Genomic DNA, 14,465 nt, shown 5'->3' with positions numbered 1-14,465 from the left:
ATCAATCACAAAAGAACTATGGATGCCACAGAAAAATTCTTGTATTTGGAGTCAAGGTCATAGATCCTAGGTTTAAATCTTACTTTGCCACTTACTAAATATGTGACCTAAGACAAAGCACTTAACCTCTTTCTGTTTCAATCACCTATAAAAGAGAATGTTAGACATCCAAGATCTCTTACAACTCTAACCCTATGATCTAACCCTAGATACAGATCTAAATAAATATAGCCTAAACAGTGAATCAGTCAAAAAATGAATGAAACAATAAATATTTCTATAAAGAGAATTATATGAAAACAAAAGGCATCAATAAAACTTTTTAAAATAAAGAGGCTTTTAACACTAAAATAATATAAAATTCATGGGATGCAGTTAAAGAAGTCTTTAAAGTAAATTTTATATATCTGAGCATATATATATATATATATATATATATATATATATATATATATATACATAGCAGAAGAGAAAAAAGATAATTAATGAATTGAGTGTACAATCAGTAAAATTAGAACATTAATAAAATAATACTTAAGCACAAAGAAACTCTGAAAGTCAAAAGAGAAAGAAAAGTTAAAACAAAAACATCCCCATACAACAAATATATCTTTCAAAACTGACAAACCACCAATTTGACCAAAAAAAAAAAATTAGCAAAGCAGATTTCCTAAATTAAAAAAAATTCACAGCAAATGGAAAGGAAATAATGAAAATTATCAAAACTATGATATACAAATATGCCAACAAAATGAGAACTTAAATAGATGAATATCAACAAAAATATAAATATCTAAATTAACAATACAGGAAATAAACATTTCAAATAACCCAATTTATTTCAGAAAGCAAATTGAACAAGCCATAAATATATCACTGAAGATAAAGCCTAACAAAAAAAAATGCTAAACCTGAAGTCAAGAAAACTTGCATTAGATAATTGTATAAATATTATGCTTATATTGGATTTACATATTTTACCATGTTAACATATATTGGATTACTTGCCATGTAAGGGAGGGGGGAAGGGGGAGAAATTGGAACACAAGGTTTTATAAAGGTCATTGCTGAAAAATTATCTTTGCATATGTTTTGAAAATAAAAAACTTCAATAAAAAACATACAAAAAAAGAAATTGCATTAAAATTTTATCTTCAACATTTCCTGAATGAAGTTTTCCCAATAGAGTAAATAATAGCATTTACTTCATTAGATTTTTTTTAAAGGTCAAATGAGATAATGTATATGAAGCATTTTGTAAAATTCTTAGAGAACTATATAAATATGAGCTATTGTTATCAGAAATTAAATGTCAACCAGTCCTTATTCTATAAAAACTTACCAGGAATAAAAAGGACATCACCAAATTAATTCTTCAAAACAAATATACTAATGCATCTTTGGTGGACTTGTGAACTGATCCAAACATTCGGGGGAGCAATTTGAAACTATGCCTAAAGGGCAATCAAATTGTGCTCCAGCAATATCATTGCTAAATCTATATCCCCCAAACTCCCCAAAACATCCAAAAAAGGCCAGGGGAAAAGGGGGAAGACTTATTTGTGCAAAAAATATTTATAGCAGCTTTTTTGTTGTGACAAAGAATTAAAAATAAAAGGGATGCCCATCAATTGGGGAATGGCTAAGCAAGCTGTGTAATGATTGTAATGGAATAATATTGTGCTGAGAAATGACAAGCAGGCAGATTTCAGAAAAATATGGAAATTTGCATAGTGAAGTGAACAGAATCAGAAGAATTTTGTACACAATAATAGCAATATTGTACCTTAAAGAATTGTGAATAGTTTAGCTATTCTTAGAAAGACAATGAGCCAAGACAATCCCAAAGGAGTAATGATGAAGCATACTCTCTGTCTCCAGAAACAGGAACTGATATTATTTGAATATAGACAAAGTCTCTGAATAAAGTCTTTTTTCTTTTTCTTTCTTTCTTTCTCTCTCTCTTCCTCTTTCTTTTATTCTAGCCTTCTTGTACAAGATGACTAATATGGAAATATTTTACATGTTTGCACATATATAATCTATATCTAATTGCTTACCATGGAGGGGGGGAAAAGAGGGAGGGAGTTATAGAATTTAAAATTCTAAACTTAAAAAAAATGGAAAACTGTTTTTAAAGAATCAAATGAGATAATATATATAAAATACTTTGCAAAATCTTAGTGCATTATATAAATATGCGCTGTTATTATTATCAAAAATTAAATTTCAACTAATCCTCATTCTATATAAACTTACAAAAATAAAAAAAGACATCATCAAATTCATTCTTTAAAACAAATACACTAATGCATCATTGGTGGACTTGTGAACTGATCCAAACATTTTGGAGAGAAATTTGGAACTATGCCTAAAAGGCAATCAAACTGTGCATACACTTTGATCCAGCAATATCACTGCTAGATCTATATCCCAAAAGCATCCAAAAAAGGAGGAAGAGAGGACTTATTTGTACAAAAATATTTATGGTAGCTTTTTTGTTGTGGCAAAGAATTAGAAATAAAAGGGATGCCCATCAATTAGGGAATGGCTAAACAAGCTGTGTAATGATTGTAATAGAATATTATTGTGCTATATATGTATACATAAAATTGGGGAATATATATTATATAAATATGACAAATATAGGTTTTAAGCCCAAATCAGGGAGAGATAAAGTAGAGGAAAAAAAGCTATAAGCCAATCTTATTAATATAAAAATATTTTAAAATTGAGCAATTAGAAAATATATTTTTTAAAAGCTACTGCTATGGGTTTATAGTAGGGATGCAATAATGACTCTATTCTGCTAAATGCCTCTGAACTGATTTCATGGATGTTCAAAGCAAGCAAGTTTTGGAAATGATAGTTTTGTTGTACAACTATCTATCAATTATTTAGAAAATTCTGCCTTAACAGAATCAGAAAAAAGTAGTAAATCATTGTCTAATTTCCCAAAACGAAGGTAGAGTCAAAAGTTCAAGGGGAAAAATCCATAATCAAAATTCTCATTTGTAGTTATCTGAGTATAGATGAAGCAGGCAAAGCTGAAAATGAAAAAAATAAATACAGTCCTTCTGGCCCTCACGTTTGGAATGTGAATGTTGCCATCCAGAGTCAGTCATACTCTATCCCTTCTATTAGGTAGTTCCTACTTCCTAGTCACTGTCCTTGACTTTACCCACAAAGAAAGATCTCTCTCTCTGCATGTTTGGGGAGAGGTGGTAGAGAAGAACTGAGTGAAACTATGAATCCCACAAACTAGCTTTGCTACAGATAGCAAAATGATGCTCTGACTCATTTTTCAAGTAAAGCAAAGGAAGGAAAAACCCTGGACTTAGTTTAGTTTGACTTTTGGAAAGTTCAGTTTTTTAAAATTTCACAAATTAAAATCACAAAATTATCTTCTCTCTCTCTCTCTCTCTCTCTCTCTCTCTCTCTCTCTCTCTCTTCTTTTTTTTTGCTTGAGTCCCCTTCTGTGATAAAATTCTAGCATTTTAGACAGAGAGATTAGACCTCTTTATTCCTCCGTGTAGTAAACTAGTGCAAACAATACTCAGCTATCCCTAGTTGTTTTCATACTTAAGCAATAACTTATTATTAATAATAATTCTTATCTTTAATAATAAGAACTCCAAGCAGTTCATAGACTTAATTTTTATTTAGTGAAAATGTATTTGATGCTAATTAAAAAGAAATAGATCTAAACATAACTTTAAAGGACAGTAAAACTTTGGAGTAAATGTCTACTGTCTCATGTGGAAACAAAGGAGTATCCATCTGGTACCTGAAAAGTAAGATAACCACATATGGTAAATCAATAACCATGATCCTATTCTGACTACAGAAAGTAGAGCCAGCTTCAGTTCCAGGGCTCAAATACTGACTCTTATAAGCAGCTGTTGCTTCTCAATGCTCAGCTTCCTCAGATTTTAGACTTCTACTACAGCTGCCATTCCATCTTCTCAATCACTCAAATTGAAGGTGCTTCTGTCATTTCTGCTGCTGCTGCAACCAGCTGCCACAACTGAAGGATCAGGCCAAAACTCCCAGGTCAGTGGAATTTATAACTCACTGCTCCTGTTCCCACAGCCACACCCAGCTCAGAGCTCACAGTTCCTTTTAAGAGAGAAATTTAAAATATTATCTGGAACTTGATTTTCTCACAGATCCTCATAGCTAGTCACTGAAGACTTTTTCTGCTTGAAGAAATTCATTTCCAAAATCCCTTTACATTCATATGCAGAAAGAGATAAATAGATAGAGATAGACAGACAGATAATGAAGTACTGAGTCAAAGATGGAGATGAAGATTTGGAACTCATTCACAAGAGATGAAAATTAAATCCTGAGGAATAGATGAAATCACCAAGAGAATATGGTCCAGCATATTCAGCTAGAATTATGAAACAGCACCTTGAATAACACCCAATAAATAATTAGAGGCTGATGAACAAACCGAGGAAATTAAATAATTATAAGACAAGTAGAAAAAGAATCAGAAGAAATCATTGTCACGAAAGTTAAGGAACAAGAGTGTCCCAAAAGGGGGAGGGGTATTCAAATATTGCCTGAGTTGCAAAAAGAGGAATAAGAACTGAGAAAAGTACTTTAGTAATCTTTGAATAGACTATTTGCACTGATTCAGGTGAAACCAAAAAATATTATCACTTCCCAATAACAATATCAACTTCCTTTATCAGTATTCAACCTTACCAGGCATTAGAAATAAAACCTGTTTCATTTGTAGCTCAAATATTCAGAAGCAAAGCTCTGATTATATGGACTCTTTCTTTAGCCTTGAAAGGTTTCTTTGTAATAACACTGATGTGGCTTGTGTTTTGCTCTACCCCAGGGAAAGGTTTGTTTTTCTATTTCTCTCTGTCTCTTTGTCTCCATCTCTCTGTGTCTTTCTGGAATAAAATCCTAATTTAACTATTTATAGACTTGTTTCTGATCATCTGCAAACAACCAACTCTACTAATTAATATTTTGAACATAAAATATTTATTACAAGAATAGAAATGCATTAATAGGATTTGTCTAGATTATATTAATTATATTAATGATTATTATATTAATAATAATATAATTAGTAGGATTAATAGGATGAACCAATAAATCCAGCCACAAAGAGGTAGGGCCATTTTCCTCTTCCTTTCCCAAAGTTTTGAGTTAGGAAGATCAGCTCTACCTAATCTACCTAATCTCCTGCTCTAAACCTTGTATAAATAATTTCACACCACCAAACTGGGAGTTGGTGAGGTGTCAATCTAGTATAAGTGAGGTTAGAACACCCTCTCCATCTTACATCATGACTTCCTATGTGGTCTTGTCCTGGACTTTATGTACCATTTCTATATCCTTCTCTGTTCCAGTCCTGCTTTCCTACACCATTTTTGCCTATAGCTGGAAGTTTCCTATAGCTGGAAGTTTCCATGAATCTCCCCATTTCTAGCTCCACTTTGCTCCCAAGCAATCTCTAGGTCAATCAACATCTGAGCTCAGGTCAATACTTTTCTCTAGATACTATCCATATTTTAGGCAATGATATTATGGAAAAGTGAATCCTTATCTATTTGCCCACAGCAAGCCCTTGAGATTGTTGGATCATGAATCTTTTTTCCTCCTTTCTTTATTTTTTTGTGAATGCACAGTTCCTACATCTCTAGTGAGGGGTAATGCAAAAGTTGTATCTCCTATTTGCTTTCATAGTCAGTGCTTCATCATTTACTGTGTTTACAAAATGCACCCACCACTTTGTATTTCCACAGTTGCTGGATTTCTGCCCATTTCAGTGGTCCTTCTCAGTGCTATCGCTTCAGTTAGGCATTACTGCTTTAATTAGGAGTCCTTACTTTTAGCAGTCTTCCTTTTACTATGCCCCCAGCAATTGCTTCGTCTCACCAAGAAATGGCATCAGTTCTTGAATAGCCAAATTGTGGTGGGATTATCTGGAATCCCACCTGCCATATTACAGTTCTTTCTTGCTCAAATGCCTCCAGGCTATTTCCTCCTTCTCTTCTTTTACAAAGCATCGCTCTACAAACAAAAGACCTATTTGAGCACGGTGGGAGCCACTTTCTCCCCCACCTTGCTGGACCCAGTCTCTGTTTTCCAATCCAGGAAGCATTAGGATGAATCCAACTCATTTATTTCCTCCCTTCTTCAGAACCTAAACAAGCAGTGTGTTACTTGTTGGCTGGCACATCCCTCTAAATCTTTTTTGGGGATTCAGAAAATCATTCAGCCACTCTCTGTGCCTATCTTCCTCCAGGTGACAGAGCCAAAAATGTCCCAATAGGAGGAGGAGCTGGTGGCTATTCCCACCTGCGAATCAGAGGGGGGTAGTCACAAGAGTGAAGATTCATATCTCCCTAGCAGTCATAAGTAGAAGGATTAGCCTTGCCAAGGAGAAGAGTCAGCTTGTCATCAGAGGCACGAAAGATAGGTGAAATATACAGAAAAGTTTTGAGTTGTAAAGCAGAGGAGATGAGGAAGATTGTTACAAAGGACCATAATTTTTTCATTAATGTAGGAGGTTAGGTGATTTGAGAGGTGAAGAGGTACAACTTGTGTTGGGATCTTCAAGGGGATTTAAGGAATGCAATAGAGAGATAAAGGATAATTGTGTTAGAGTGAGGGTCCAGGGAAGCAGTATGCATAATATGAAGCATTGAAATCCAATATCTAATGCTCACTACATGAATTGGTGGTTAAATTTAACTCCTTCATTTGTATTTGACAGATTTCTCGGCTTACATACCCACACTCATTCATACTGGTCAATTGGATCTCCAAAAGGGAAACTACTTCTACTTTTAGGATCCTGGGTATAACTTTGTGAGTTTACTAAAACTAGCTAACAATCTCCTATTTGTTTTCCTGGACACAATAGATAAAGTACTGGGATAGAGTCCTGAGTTCAAATATAGCCTCAGACATTTACTAGCTGGGAGACTTTGGGTAAGACACAACTCTTGTTTGCCTCAATTTCCTCATCTGTAAAATGGAAATGATAGCAGTACTTACTTCCCAGGATTGTTGTGAGGATCAAATGTGATAATAATTGTAATGCTCTTAGCACAGTACCTGGTGCATAGTATTATATAAATGTTAGTTATCATTATTATTGTTTCCCTTAATAATCAATCATAGATTCAGTAGTTCTTTTGTAAAGGTATTGATTAAAGAACTATCACAAGAACATAGTTATCAAGTATCTCTCCCACAAAAGCACACACAGCCTACTAGAGGAAAAAGTAGGCATACATTTGGATCTTGATGTCTGGAAGGTCTTCACAAAGTTCATTGCAGAATGTGATATTATTGCCAGATGAGTTATTCTGCTCTATAGCTGGGATAGCTCCACTCATGACATGATATCTCTGAACTCAGTAAGTCTCTTGACTTCTGGACTTCCTCCTCATAAAACTCATTGTCAGTATGTTTACCTTCTAATACGGAACACAACACACAAAAGGGAACTGAAATGTGGGAGTGGGTTGAGGTGGTTGAGGAAAAGTCAAGGACAGAGCAAGAGGAAATAGAAGTCAAGAAAGTCAGGACCAGAGCTGGGAGGAGAATAAAGACTGGCCAGTATAAACTGAGGGAAGTAAATAATTAATATAGTCTAGGTTAGTAAATACTTTTCTAGACCATACTTAGTCAAACTCCTCTAGGGACCTGAGGTGAAACCATTGGTTTTCCTGATATTTCTGGCAAGACACACTGACCAGTCTGTTTTTAGAGGAGGCTTATTATACCACACATGTCATGAGTTCTGGCCAATGCTATACCATAATTTCTACTTTGTAATCTACCCATGTACATTCTGTAACCAAGTGCATAGCGTACCCATTAAAAATGACCAAGAAGCAGACAGGAAGTTACAAAATTATTGGTTTAAACCATCAAACTGGCATTTGCCCAAGCACATTGGCAAACTGTTTACATGGAGATAAAATAAACCATCTGATCTGATTTGTGATGATTTATTCCTAAAATTCCTGGTGTGGACCACTAACTAGGTAGCAGGGTTGGGAGGGGGAGGACCCCCAAATTCAGTTGCTTACCTCTTCTAAAAATAATAACCTTTTGACTGAGTCTTTCTATTCTTCTTCCAACCAGGCTTAGATCTCCTTTATTCTAAAAGAAAAAAATCTTGTCTCAACCGTGATACCCTCTAAACTATCATATTCTTCTGCATTACTGTCAAACTGGAGAAAGAGTAGTAAGTTATTCTAGAAAGAAAAATCCCATGCAGGTCAAAATATCTACAGTAATAGTTTTTGTGGTAGTAAAAAGTGGGAGGGTAGGGTTCAGTGATGAGAAAATGACTCAACATGTTCGACATGGGGAATGTAATGAGACTACGAGGAATTCAGAGAAACATAGGAAGACATATAAAGTGATACAAAATAAAGAAAGCTTCACCAAACTCCTAATAAGCACAGTGACTATAAAAATAGCTAAACTGAGATCAATGGCAATGAAAAATTCTGGTAATGGAAGACAAAATGGAAACATATTGTTTCTTTCATTGGGCAGATGAAGGATTATGGGTGGGAAATATAGCATACATCATCAGACTTAATTGCAATCAGTTGGTTATACTTCATTGCTTGGCAATGTTACAAGGGAAAATTCAGTGGGATGGATAGGGAGATTTGAGAAATTACTATGATTTTTTTAAAAGGGGTAGAAAGGAGGAAGTATATACTGTTTTATATGGACTTCCCTATATCTTTGTCTTTTCAGATGCTTCCTAGCTCAGTTGATACCTTCTTCTTGAGGATCTCTCTGATGCTCCATCCTCCCTAGGTGAGAGTGATTTCTCTGGCCTCAATTATTTCTTAAAGCGGTAAGCCTAGAGTTTTTCTTTGAACTTCTCCCCAGCATCTAATACCAAGCATTGAACATGGTAGGTGCTTAATAAATTTGTTGCCTTATAGTCATTTCATATTTTTTTAAATCCTAGTAGCATATAACAATGGGTGATTATTAACTAGTTAAGGAATGATAAGCAGAAGATTTATTAAAAAGAAAGGATGTGATAGAATGATAGGAATAAAATAAATAAAACACAGTTCCTGGCAAGTTGAGCATAATACCAAGGTGTTCTTATGGTTATTCTGGTTGGTAATCCTGTAATTGAAGGAGCCTTAACTGTGAGAGGAACATGATGATTGTGGTGTAACCTCAGAAACATTCACTGCTGTGGCTTTCCATATAATTACCAAGGCCATCTCTGGAAGCAGGAAAGCCATGTTCAGCAATGTAACTACATAAAAATGGATCATTTGCAAAGATCCTGAATAAATGGCTTCTTGGCATATGATTTGCTGCAACTGTCTATGTCTTTCTTTAGGTGAAGTTCAGTATGTATTTTTTCTGAGATTTCTCCAAATCCATGGTCCTGTACCTAAAGGACTGTCCTGAGCACTGGGGATAGAGAGACAAAAATAAGCAGTCCCTGCCTTCAAAGAGCTTAAATTTTATTGGGACTTACAACACAGTAGTAAATAAATAAAAATTAATATAGAGTATCATAAAGTATTAGAGAAGAAAATGGCAAACCATTCTAGTATTTTTTTTTCTTTCTTTTTTTTTTTTTTTTTTTTCCATTTTTTTTTTCCATTCTAGTATTTTTGCCAAGAAAACACCAAATTGGGTCATGAAGAGTCAGGATAACTAAAAATGACTGAATAACAACAAAATCATAACATAATTTCAAGAGAGAGAGATATTGTTAATAATTAAGGATGGAGAAGAGCATAGGATAAAGTCTTATGTAGGAGGCATCACCTGTGTCAAAAGGTTGTTGGGGATGTCTGTGTGGTGAAGATAAGGAATTACTTCATTTTAGACATATGAAATTTTAAGCAAAATACTAGCAAGGAGATTACAGCAAGATATCACAAAGATCATATATTATGACTAGGTGAGGTTTTTACCAGGGATACAGGACTAGAAATTCCATTTTAAAATAATTGCAGACAATATAAAATACTTAGAAATCTACTTGCCAAGACAAACCCGGAAATTACATAAACACAATTACAAAAAACACATTTTTCATAGATTTAATTGGGAAAATATTGGTTCTTTAAATGTAGGCTAAATTATTATAATAAAATTACAATTCTGCCTAAGCTAATTTATTTATTCAGGGGAAAGCTATATGGAACATTGGATAGAGTATAAGCCCTGGAGTCAGTAGGACCTGAATTTAAATCTGGCCTCAGACACTTAACACTTAGCTGTATGATCCTGAGCAAGTCACTTAACTCCAATTGCTTTGTAAAACAAAAAGCAAACAAAAAAAAAAATTAAAATTACTCATTCAGTACCATGCCAATTAAACTACCAAAGAAATATTTTATAGAATTTTTTAATATAGTAGTAAAATTTATCTGGAAAAACAAAGGATCAAGAATATCAAGAGAATCAATGAAAAAAATGTTAAGGAAAATGGTCTAGCAGTTCCAGATTTCAAGCTATATAACTAAATACTCATCAGAATATTCTTGTATTGGCTAAGAAATAAGACAGTAGTAAATTATCATAATCATTTAGTAATCTTTGATAAACTCAAAGATCAAATATTTTGGGTTAAGAACTCACCATTTTGACCAACAGGAAGATTTCAGAAAGACCAGAAGAGACTTACATGAACTGATGCTGAGTGAAATGAGCAGAACCAGGAGATCATTATATACTTCAACAACAATACTATATGATGATTAATTCTGATGGACGTGGCTCTCTTCAACAATGAGATGAACCAAATCAGTTCCATTTGTTCAATAATGAAGAGTATCAGGCTACACCCAGCAAAAGAACTCTGGAAAATGAGTGTGAACCACAAAATATCATTTCAAATCCCTCTTTTTTTGTCTGCTTGCATTTTTTTATTCCCTTCTCGGGTTAATTTTACCTTATTTCTAAGTCCGATTTTTCTTGTGCAGCAAAATAATTGTGTGGATATATATACATATATTGTATTTAACATATACTTTAACATATTTAACATGTATTGATCTACCTGCCATCTGGGGGAGGGGATGGGGGAAAAGAGGGGAAAAGTTGGAACAGAAAGTTTTGTAAGGGTCAATGCTGAAAAATTACCATGCATATATCTTGTAAATAAAAAGCTATAATAAAAAATAAAATAAAATAAATAAAAATTTAAAAATAAGTAAAATAAACTGAACTTGAATTTTGCGGGGGAAAAAGAACTCACCATTTGGTAAAAATTGCTGGGAAAACTGGAGAGCAATTTGGTAGAAACTAGGCATAGACATACATCTCACACTGCATACCAAAATCAAATAAAAAATGATAAGCAATTTAGAAATAAAGGGTAGGGTGATATAAATAAATAGGGCAGAGTAGAAAACATGTGCCTGCCAGATTTATGACTAAAGGAAGAATTTATGTCCAAACAAAAGATACAAGAGATTATGAGAAGCAAAATGGGTAATTTTAATTACATGAAAACTAAAAAGGTTTTACACAAACAAAACCAATGCAGCCAAAATTAAAACTGAAAAAAATGTATCAATTTTCTCTGATAAAGACCTCATTTTTCAAATATATAGGGACCTTAGTCAAATTTATAAAAATACAAGTTATTCTCCAATTGACAAATGATTAATAATATGGACAGATAGTTTTCAAAATAATAAATCAAAGCTATCAATAGTCACATGAAAAAAGAACTAAATTTATTATGGATTAGAAAAATGCAGATTAAAGCAGCTCTGAAATATCATCTCACACTTCTCAGATTATCTAAGAAGACAGGAAAGGAAAATTACAAAAGCTGGAGAGTATGTGGAAAAATTGGGACAATAATGCAATGTTGGTAATATTATAAACTAGTCCAACCATTCTGGAGAACAATTTGCAATTATATCCAAAGGGCTATAAAACTGTGCATATCCTTCAAACTTGCAATACTAGGTCTATATCCCATAGAAATATATAAAAGGGAAAAGGACGGTTTCTACAAAAATATTTGTAACAGCTCTTTCTGTGGAGGCAAAGAATTAGAAATTAAGGGGATTCCCTTAAATTGGGGAATGACTAAACAAGTTGTAATATAAGATTATGAGGGAATTCTATTATGCTATAAGAAATGATGAGCAGACTGATTTCAGAAAAACCCATCCAGATTTACATGAGCTGATGCCAAGTAAAATGAGGAAAACCAGGACAACATTGTACCACAGTAACAGAAATATTGTAATGATGATCAGCTGAATGACTTACCTACTCAGATCAATATCCTGATTCAAGACAATTCTAAAGGACCCATGATTAAAAATATTATTCACTTCCAGAGAGAATTGATGAATTCCAAATGCAGATTGAAGCATACCTTTTTTAAGTTCTTAATTTTTATTGTTTTTTTTGTGTTTTCTTTTCAAGCATGACTAATATAAAATTATTTTGCATGGTCTTATATAATTTTTAGGGGCAAGAGGAAGGAAAAGAATTTGGAACTCCAATTTTTTAAACAACTTTAAATTTTAACATGTAATTGTGGAATATTTAATGAAATAAAAATACTTCTGGGGAGGGAAGGATGGGAAAAATTAAAACAAAAGGTTAGGCAATTGTAAATGTTATAAAATTACCCATGCATATATCTGGTAAATAAAAACTATTAAATTAAAAAAAAAAGAAATAAAAATACTTCTTTAAAAAAAACTACTGTCTTTCAAACATTGGAAGGGATGTGGGTAAACAGGGACACTAATACACTGGTGTGGAATTGTGAATGGATCCAACCATTTTAGAGAGCAATTTGAAGATATGCCAAAAAAAAGTTATCAAAAGGGGACCCACATGTGCAAAAATGTTTGTGGCGGCCCTTTTTGTAGTGACAAGAAACTGGAAACTGAGTGGATGCCCATCAGTTGGAGAATGGCTGAATAAGTTGTGGTATGTGAATGTTATGAAATATTATTGTTCTGGGGACCTGTGTGTGCCAAAATGTTTGTGGCAGCTCTTTTTGTTGTGGCTGGAAACTGGAAGTTGAATGGATGCCCATCAATTGGAGTATGGTTGGGTAAATTATGGTATATGAAGGTTATGGAATACTATTGTTCTGTAAGAAATGACCAGCAGGAGGAATACAGAGAGGCTTGGAGAGACTTACATCAACTGATGCTGAGTGAAATGAATAGAACCAGGAGATCTCTGTACACTTCAATGCTGTATGAAAATATATTCTGATGGAAGTGGATATCTTCAACATAAAGAAGATCCAACTCACTTCCAGTTGATCAATGATGGACAGAAATAACTACACCCAGAGATGGAACACTGGGAAGTGAATGTAAATTGTTAGCACTACTGTCTATCTACCCAGGTTACTTATACCTTTGGAATCTAATACTTAATGTGCAACAAGAAAATGGTATTTACACACATATATTGTATCTAGGTTTTACTGTAACACATGTAAAATGTATGGGATTGCCTGTCATCGGGGGGAGGGAATAGAGGGAGGGGGGAATAATTTGGAAAAATGAATACAAGGGATAATATTATAAAAAAATTACTCATGCATATATACTGTGAAAAAAATTCCAAAAAAAAAAAAAAGAAATATTATTGTTCTGTAAGAAATGATCAGCAGGATGAATTCAAAGAAGCCTAGAAAGACTTATATGAACTGATGCTAAGTGAGCAGAACCAGGAAATCATGATACATGGCAACAATAAGATTATATGATGATCAATTCTGAAGGCGTGGCTCTTCTCAACAATGAGATGATTTAGGTTAGTTCCAATAATTTTGTGATGGTATGAGCCATCCACACTCAGAGAGAGGACTGTGGAAAGTGAGTATGGTTTATAACATAGCATTTTCACTTTTTTTTTTTTTTGTTTTTTGCTTGCATTTTATTTTATTTCTCATTTTTTACTGTTTGATTTGATTTTTTACTTGTGCAGCAAGATAATTGTATAAAAATGTATGCATATGTTGAATTTAACATATTTTTCTAGCATGTTTAACATAACGGATTACTTGCCATCTAGGGGAAGGGGTGGGAAAAATTGGAACACAAAGTTTTGCAAGAGTTAATGTTGAAAAATTATCCATGCATATGTTTTGAAAATAAAAAGCTTTAATTAAAAACATTTTAAAAACACTCTCTTTTCCCTTTCTTTGTATCCCTGGCACTTAACACAATGCCTGGCACATAGTAAGCTTTTAATAAATGCTTTATTGACTGACTGATTAGCTCAATTGGTTAGAAATTGATACCAAGTGAAATCAAATTTGGGAACAGGTAGACTTCATACACATAAATTTCTGTCTTCTGCACCTAGATTTCATAGTTATGACTAGCTGTCTAAAAATAAATTTTCCTCATAACAGCCTGGAGAGTCAACTGCATACTAAGTATATGTCGGACAACATTTCATTGTTTCGGTTAGATGAGGCT

The 14,465-nt window shown here is 33.5% G+C and overlaps 1 long non-coding RNA gene across 1 annotated transcript in view; it reads left to right on the top strand.

Annotated features, from left to right (window-relative positions):
* The window catches only part of LOC141554631 (uncharacterized), a 38,610-nt gene extending 27,468 nt beyond the window's left edge, over positions 1-11,142 (top strand). Inside the window, exons 2-3 of the long non-coding RNA XR_012485907.1 lie at positions 8,761-8,823; positions 10,642-11,142. This is a non-coding gene — a long non-coding RNA (uncharacterized LOC141554631). The remainder of the gene's footprint in view (positions 1-8,760; positions 8,824-10,641) is intronic.
* The last annotated feature ends 3,323 nt before the right edge of the window (positions 11,143-14,465 follow it).

The sequence above is a fragment of the Sminthopsis crassicaudata genome, chromosome 2, assembly GCF_048593235.1.
Source record: "Sminthopsis crassicaudata isolate SCR6 chromosome 2, ASM4859323v1, whole genome shotgun sequence".
Lineage (NCBI taxonomy): Eukaryota > Metazoa > Chordata > Mammalia > Dasyuromorphia > Dasyuridae > Sminthopsis > Sminthopsis crassicaudata.
This window is presented reverse-complemented; position numbering and strand designations above follow the sequence as displayed.